The sequence below is a fragment of the Leopardus geoffroyi genome, chromosome B1 (assembly GCF_018350155.1).
Source record: "Leopardus geoffroyi isolate Oge1 chromosome B1, O.geoffroyi_Oge1_pat1.0, whole genome shotgun sequence".
NCBI lineage: Eukaryota > Metazoa > Chordata > Mammalia > Carnivora > Felidae > Leopardus > Leopardus geoffroyi.
The window spans coordinates 73,914,485-73,920,484 of NC_059327.1; the positions used below are offsets into that span (position 1 = coordinate 73,914,485).

The 6,000-nt window shown below is 42.1% G+C and overlaps 1 long non-coding RNA gene across 1 annotated transcript; it reads right to left on the reverse strand.

Moving 5' to 3' along the window:
* Nucleotides 1–2,292: 2,292 nt before the first annotated feature.
* LOC123591265 lies at nucleotides 2,293–5,570 on the reverse strand. Its single transcript, XR_006709195.1, has 2 exons — nucleotides 4,299–5,570; nucleotides 2,293–3,103 (listed from the first exon to the last, which is right to left on the reverse strand). It is a non-coding gene; the product is annotated as an uncharacterized LOC123591265 (long non-coding RNA).
* Between the last annotated feature and the right edge of the window lie 430 nt (nucleotides 5,571–6,000).

Below are 6,000 nucleotides of genomic sequence, written 5' to 3' on the forward strand. Positions count from 1 at the left end.
GTTTTGATGGTTTCCTGTCTCACATTCAGGTCCTTTATCCATTTTGAGTTTATTTTTGTGAATGGTGTGAGGAAGTGGTCTAGTTTCAACCTTCTGCACGTTGCTGTCCAGTTCTCCCAGCACCATTTGTTAAAGAGACTTTTTTTCATTGGATATTCTTTCCTGCTTTGTCAAAGATTAGTTGGCCATATGTTTGTGGGTCCGATTCTAGAGTCTCTATTCTATTCCATTGGTCTATGCGTCTGTTTTTGTGCCAATACCATGCTGTCTTGATGATTACAGCTCTGTAGTAGAGGCTAAAGTCTGGGATTGTGATGCCTCCTGCTTTGGTCTTCTTCTTCAATATTACTTTGGCTATTCGGGGTCTTTTGTGGTTCCATACAAATTTTAGGATTGCTTGTCCTAGCTTCGAGAAGAATGCTGGTGCAATTTTGATTGGGATTGCGTTGAATGTGTAGATAGCTTTGGGTAGTATTGACATTTTAACAATATATATTTTTCCAATCCATGGGCACAGAATGTTTTTCCATTTCTTTGTATCTTCTTCAATTTCCTTCATAAGCTTTCTATAGCTTTCAGCATACAGATCTCTTACATCTTTGGTTAGGTTTATTCCCAGGTATTTTATGATTCTTGGTGCAATTAAAAAATAATTTTTTAAGGAAATTATTAAAAAACAGAACTACCAATTAATCCAGTAACTCCACTTCTGATCCAGTATTTATCTCAAGAAAGTGAAAACACTAATTTGAAAAAATATCTGCACCCACATATTCATAGCAGCATTATTGACAATAGCCAAGATATGGAAACCGCCTAAGCATCCATTTTTTAAAAAGATTTTATTTTTTTAAGTAATTTCTACACCTAAGATGGGACTTGAACTCACAACCCAGAGAGTTGATTGCATGCTCCATCGACTGAGACAGCCACACGCCCCCTGAGCATCCACTGATGGATGAATGGATAAAGAAGATGTGATCGCGTGCGTGCGCGCACACACACACACACACACACACACACACACACACACACTGGAATAATATTCAGCCATAAAAAAGAATGAAATCTTACTATTTGAGTCAACATGGATGGACCTTGAAGGCATTATGCTAAGTGAAATAAGTCAAACAGAGAAAGACAAACACTGTATGATTTCACTTATACCTAGGTTCTAAAAAACAAAACAAACCTCACCTCATAGCTAGAACAGATTGTTGGTTGCCGGGGGCTGAGGAAGAGCACAAAATGGGTGAAGGAGGTCAAGAGATACAGACTTCCACTTACAAAATAAATACGTCACAGGGATGTAGTATACAGCATGAAGACTATAGTTAATAATACTGTATCACATCTTTGAAAGTTGCTAAGAGAATAAATATTAAAAGTCTTCATCGCAAGGAAAAAATTTTTCATAACTGTGAATGGTAATGGATGGCAACTAGACTTTCTGTGATCATTTCGCAATGTGTGCAAATACCAAATCATTATGTTGTACACCTGAAAGCAATATAACGTGAAATGTCAATTATTTAAAAAAAGGAATATAGGGGCACCTGGGTGGCTCAGTCGGTTAAGCGTCCAACTTCAGCTCAGGTCATGATCTCACAGTCTGTGAGTTTGAGCCCCGTGTTGGGCTCTATGCTGACAGCTCAGAGCCCGGAGCCTGCTTCAGATTCTGTGTCTCCCTCTCTCTCTGCCCCTCTCCTGCTCATGCTCTGTCTCTCTCTGTCTGAAAAATAAATGAAAACATTTAAAAATTAAAAAAAAAAAGGGAATATAGGCCATCAACTACATCTAAATATATGTGCACATTTGAGTCAGCGTCATCAACCCTCAATGTCAAGATAAGGTGGATATTGACCTTCAGGCCAGTGTAAAGGAGATACGTGGTGTGAAATCCTGATCTCCACAAGACTATATGGTTCCCCGTGAAAGGGAGTTTGTCTGGGTAGAGGCAGTGTGTACTGCTGGACCACTGGTCTAGAAAGGGCTTTCAGGACTCCCTTGGGGTAAGATGACAGTAAGCAGGATAGAGCTCCTCATATGTCACGTGGTACATTTGTAGACACCCAGCAATTATGAAATGAACTGAAAAGTAGGTCATCCAATAGCTTTTTCCCAGAGGTACCTCACCCAAATAGGAAAAACTGAATAAGCAAATATCCCAAGTAAACCAATCATCAGGAAGACTACCCTGGACTTACAGGTGGCAGGTATGGGAGAAAAATGGCAACATGTGCCCCAAGCGAAAGGTGGTGAGAAAGACACAATGAGCAGAATTTCTTGGGATTCAAGGGAAAGCACTGGAGTTTTTAATGAATTCTGTAGATTCATATCTCTGAGCAATAAGAAGTATATTTGAATAATGTCAAGAGAGGCAGGGGTAAGGAGGGAGGGGGGGTCTTTTTCTCTGATTTATTTCCAATGGAGGAAATGACCACTCCCAGAGGCTACATTTCTCAGAAAACGCTGATTCAGAGAAGGGAAAGGCTAACACAGGCATAGCTGTCGTGTTGACCTTTTCACAGCAGCAATACCAGCTTCACACTAAGAAGATTTATTCAGAGTCTGAAGACATTATGGAGTACCCTTCATACTCTCAGACACAGTAGGACTCGGGCTCTGCAGCCCATCTGGGTTCCATCCTGGTTCTTCTGCTCTGCATGGCTCTGGGCAAGTTTTTCAACCTCGTCGTGTCTCAGTATCTTCATCCATAAATGGGGAAAATAAGAGTGTCTATATCATTGTGTTGTAGAAAGATCAAATGAGATCATTCATTTATCAGTTTAGAACAGTGACCTGTGTATCAGAGGCACTGAAATATTAACACATATTGTTAATATGATTATTATTGCTTGGTAGTATAATACAATCATGGCAGTCAGTAAAACTTCTTCGGTGATTACCAGGAAAAAACTGGAAGGCGCTTGCTATGATCGTCTTCTGAAAACCTTTTATTTGCCCCCCATAAATAGGCAGAGCACCCCGCCGAGACTTCTAGTGCAGTGCTTCCTGCAGATGTCCATTCCAGCTCACTTTCAATCAGTGAAAATCTTCATCCTTGGGTCTTCTTGATCCCTGTACTGGCTGCTGCCATTTACTATACACAGAAAAAAAAAAAATTAAATTAAATTAAAATAAAATAGCCACCGTGCCTAATTACCATTTCAGTTTACATGCAAGCTTGTCCTTTTGTGCTCACGCCATTCTTCCTCTCTGTAATAATCCAGCCTCCTTCTTCCCATTCGAATCTTGCCTGTCACTAAAGGGCCACTTCTAGCTCCACATCCTCCAGAAAGCCCAGCCCGACCATATTCCCAAGCCAAGTACTTCTGCTATTGTCTTTACTGTGCTATCTGTAATGACTTATTTTAGTCAAATGATATTATTCATGGGATCACTGTTGAGTTGAATCCCTCAGTAACTATTTTCCCTTAAGTTCTTACATTCTTCAATTTCTTTTTTTCCAGGTTTTTTTTTTTTTTAATTTCCTTAAATAATCTCTATACCTAATGTCGGGCTCGAACCCATGACCCCAAAATCAAGAGCCACATGCTCTATAGACTAAGCCAGCCAGGTGCTTCCCCCTTTTATTTTCCCCCAGTTTTATTGAGACATAATTGACATGACATTTTAGTTTCACGTGTACAGCATAATGACTTATGTGGATTCTGTGAAATGATCACAACGGTACATTTAGTTAATATCTACCACCACACTTAGTCACAGATTTTTTTTTTCTTGTGATGAGAACTTTTAAGATCTACTCTCTCAGCAACTTTCAAATATATGGTACAATGTTAACTAGAGTCACCATGCTATACGTTATATCTCCAGGACTTACTCATCTTATAACTGGAAGTTTGTACCTTTTGACCACCTTCACCCACCTCTCACCCCTGCCTCTGGCAACTACTCATCTGTTCTCCAGACATTCTTCAACTTCTAATTCTTTTACTCCTCTCCTTCACCAAGAACTCACTCAAAAATAGCTACCCGGCCTGAATTCCCATAGACTTCATCACCCCCATGTCCCAGGCCTGTGCTGTGCCTGTGGATCCCCTCCTTTGGTCACTACCAGAAAGTGCTTAGACTGCTCAGCGTCACAGGACCTTCAGACATTTCAAGACAGTTAACAACGAAAGGCATTTTGAAAGCTCCATTGTTTTGATGCTCTGACTCAAGCTTTCCCCCTGTGCTGGGCTGGCTCCTACACCCGGGTTTCGTGTGCAGACATCTCAAGGGCTGTCGGTAAACTCCTGAATGAGCTGACTCCACAAAAGTGCTTGCATTACCTCAAACTACATAGCAGTCAACTCTCAGAGAAGCAGTCCTGTGGCTGGGAGTGCCGGCCCACCTCTCCCAGTGCCAGAAGTTAGAGAATTTCTGGAAAAGACAAAACAAAACAAAACAAAACAAAACAAAACAAAACTTAGTGTCATTTCCACTTACTTGGGCCTGTTGTTGGTTTTCAGATACTTTTATGACAGGGAGAAAGGCACTGAACTTTAAAAGTGGGGGCGGGGAAGGAGGGAAGAAAAGCACAATTTCCCCATGGGCCTCATCTTTTCTCTTCTCTCTCCATGTGATCACTCTGGGTTTCTCATCCAATCAAATGGCTCCACCTACCACACCCCAAACTCTATCTCTGGCCCCAATTCTCTTCCTTGCTTCATATTACTGGCTGCACAGAGTGACTCTCCTTGGAAATGAGTTGGTTCCTCAGACCCCAGATATTCAAGGTGGAGTTAATAATCCCTCCTTCCTCCTACCTGCTTCTTGTCTTAGGTCACCTGTCTGTTTTCTCCCACAATGCTCAAACCAAACCAGGAACTTGATGTTGGCTTCAACTCTTTCAATTCTCTCCATGGTAATATTGCTACTCTGAATGCCTTCTTCAAGGTCCATCCCTCCGCTCCCCAGTCACAGAAGGGCCAATGGTTCGTATGTCTAGCCTCCCTTTACTCCAGTTCATCTTGATGTTGCTGCCGGTGATTCCTCTAAAACACAGATTTGACCTAGTTATTTCCCTGTTTAAAAACACCGAATGGGCTCCCGCTGCCTTCAGAATACATCCTGAATTCTTAGCGGGGCCTACAGGTCCCCCCACAGTCTGATTCTTGGCCACACTTCTGGCATCCCTTCTCCAATTCCTCTCCCCAAGTCACCCCAAGCTCCAGGAATGAACTAATTGTGTTTCCTGAAAATCCCACTGAGTTTCCCAATCCCACATTTTTGCGATGCTGTTCTCTCTCCACATGTAACACCTAACCCTTTTCTTTTGCATTTCTACATTTCTTCTACATATTTCAGTTTGTTCTTTCAAAAGTAATTATATCAATGGTCACTCTATGCCAAGCAGGGCACAAAGCTACTCTTAAACATGTAACAGGAAACCCCTGCCCTCAAGGAGTGGCAGAGTGGTAAAGCCAGATTGATAAACAGTAGATTTTATAACCACACAAGATGATAAATGCTATGAGGCCCAGTCTCTCTTACTGCATGAACCTTCTCCAGCTCTCTCAGATAGAGTTGGTGACCTTTTTTTTTTTCTTAATGTTTGTTTAATTTTGAGAGAGACAGACAGACAGACTGTGACCGGGGGCTGGGGGGAGCAGAGAGGGAGACACAGAATCCGAAGCAGGCTCCAGACTCCTAGCTGTCAGCAGAGCCCAATGTGGGGCTTGAACCCACAGACCCAGAGATCATGATTTGAACCAAAGTTTGATGCTTAACTGACTGAGCCACCCAGGCACCCTGAGTTGGTGACCTTCTTGTCTATATTCCCCCATGGAAAGTTGGTCACCCTCTCATCGGTGTTTCTCTCAAGTAGACTTGATCACCCTTTTTGACCTTACTGGTCCTTATATCCCTTGCACCTGTTGTATCCTGTATGCCTGGCACATGTTTCAGATTCAGGTGGTACTCCTCAGGGATACTGAGCTCAGAGCCTACCTGTGTTTCTCCATTGAACTCAGTCTAAATGGCGATAAGGTC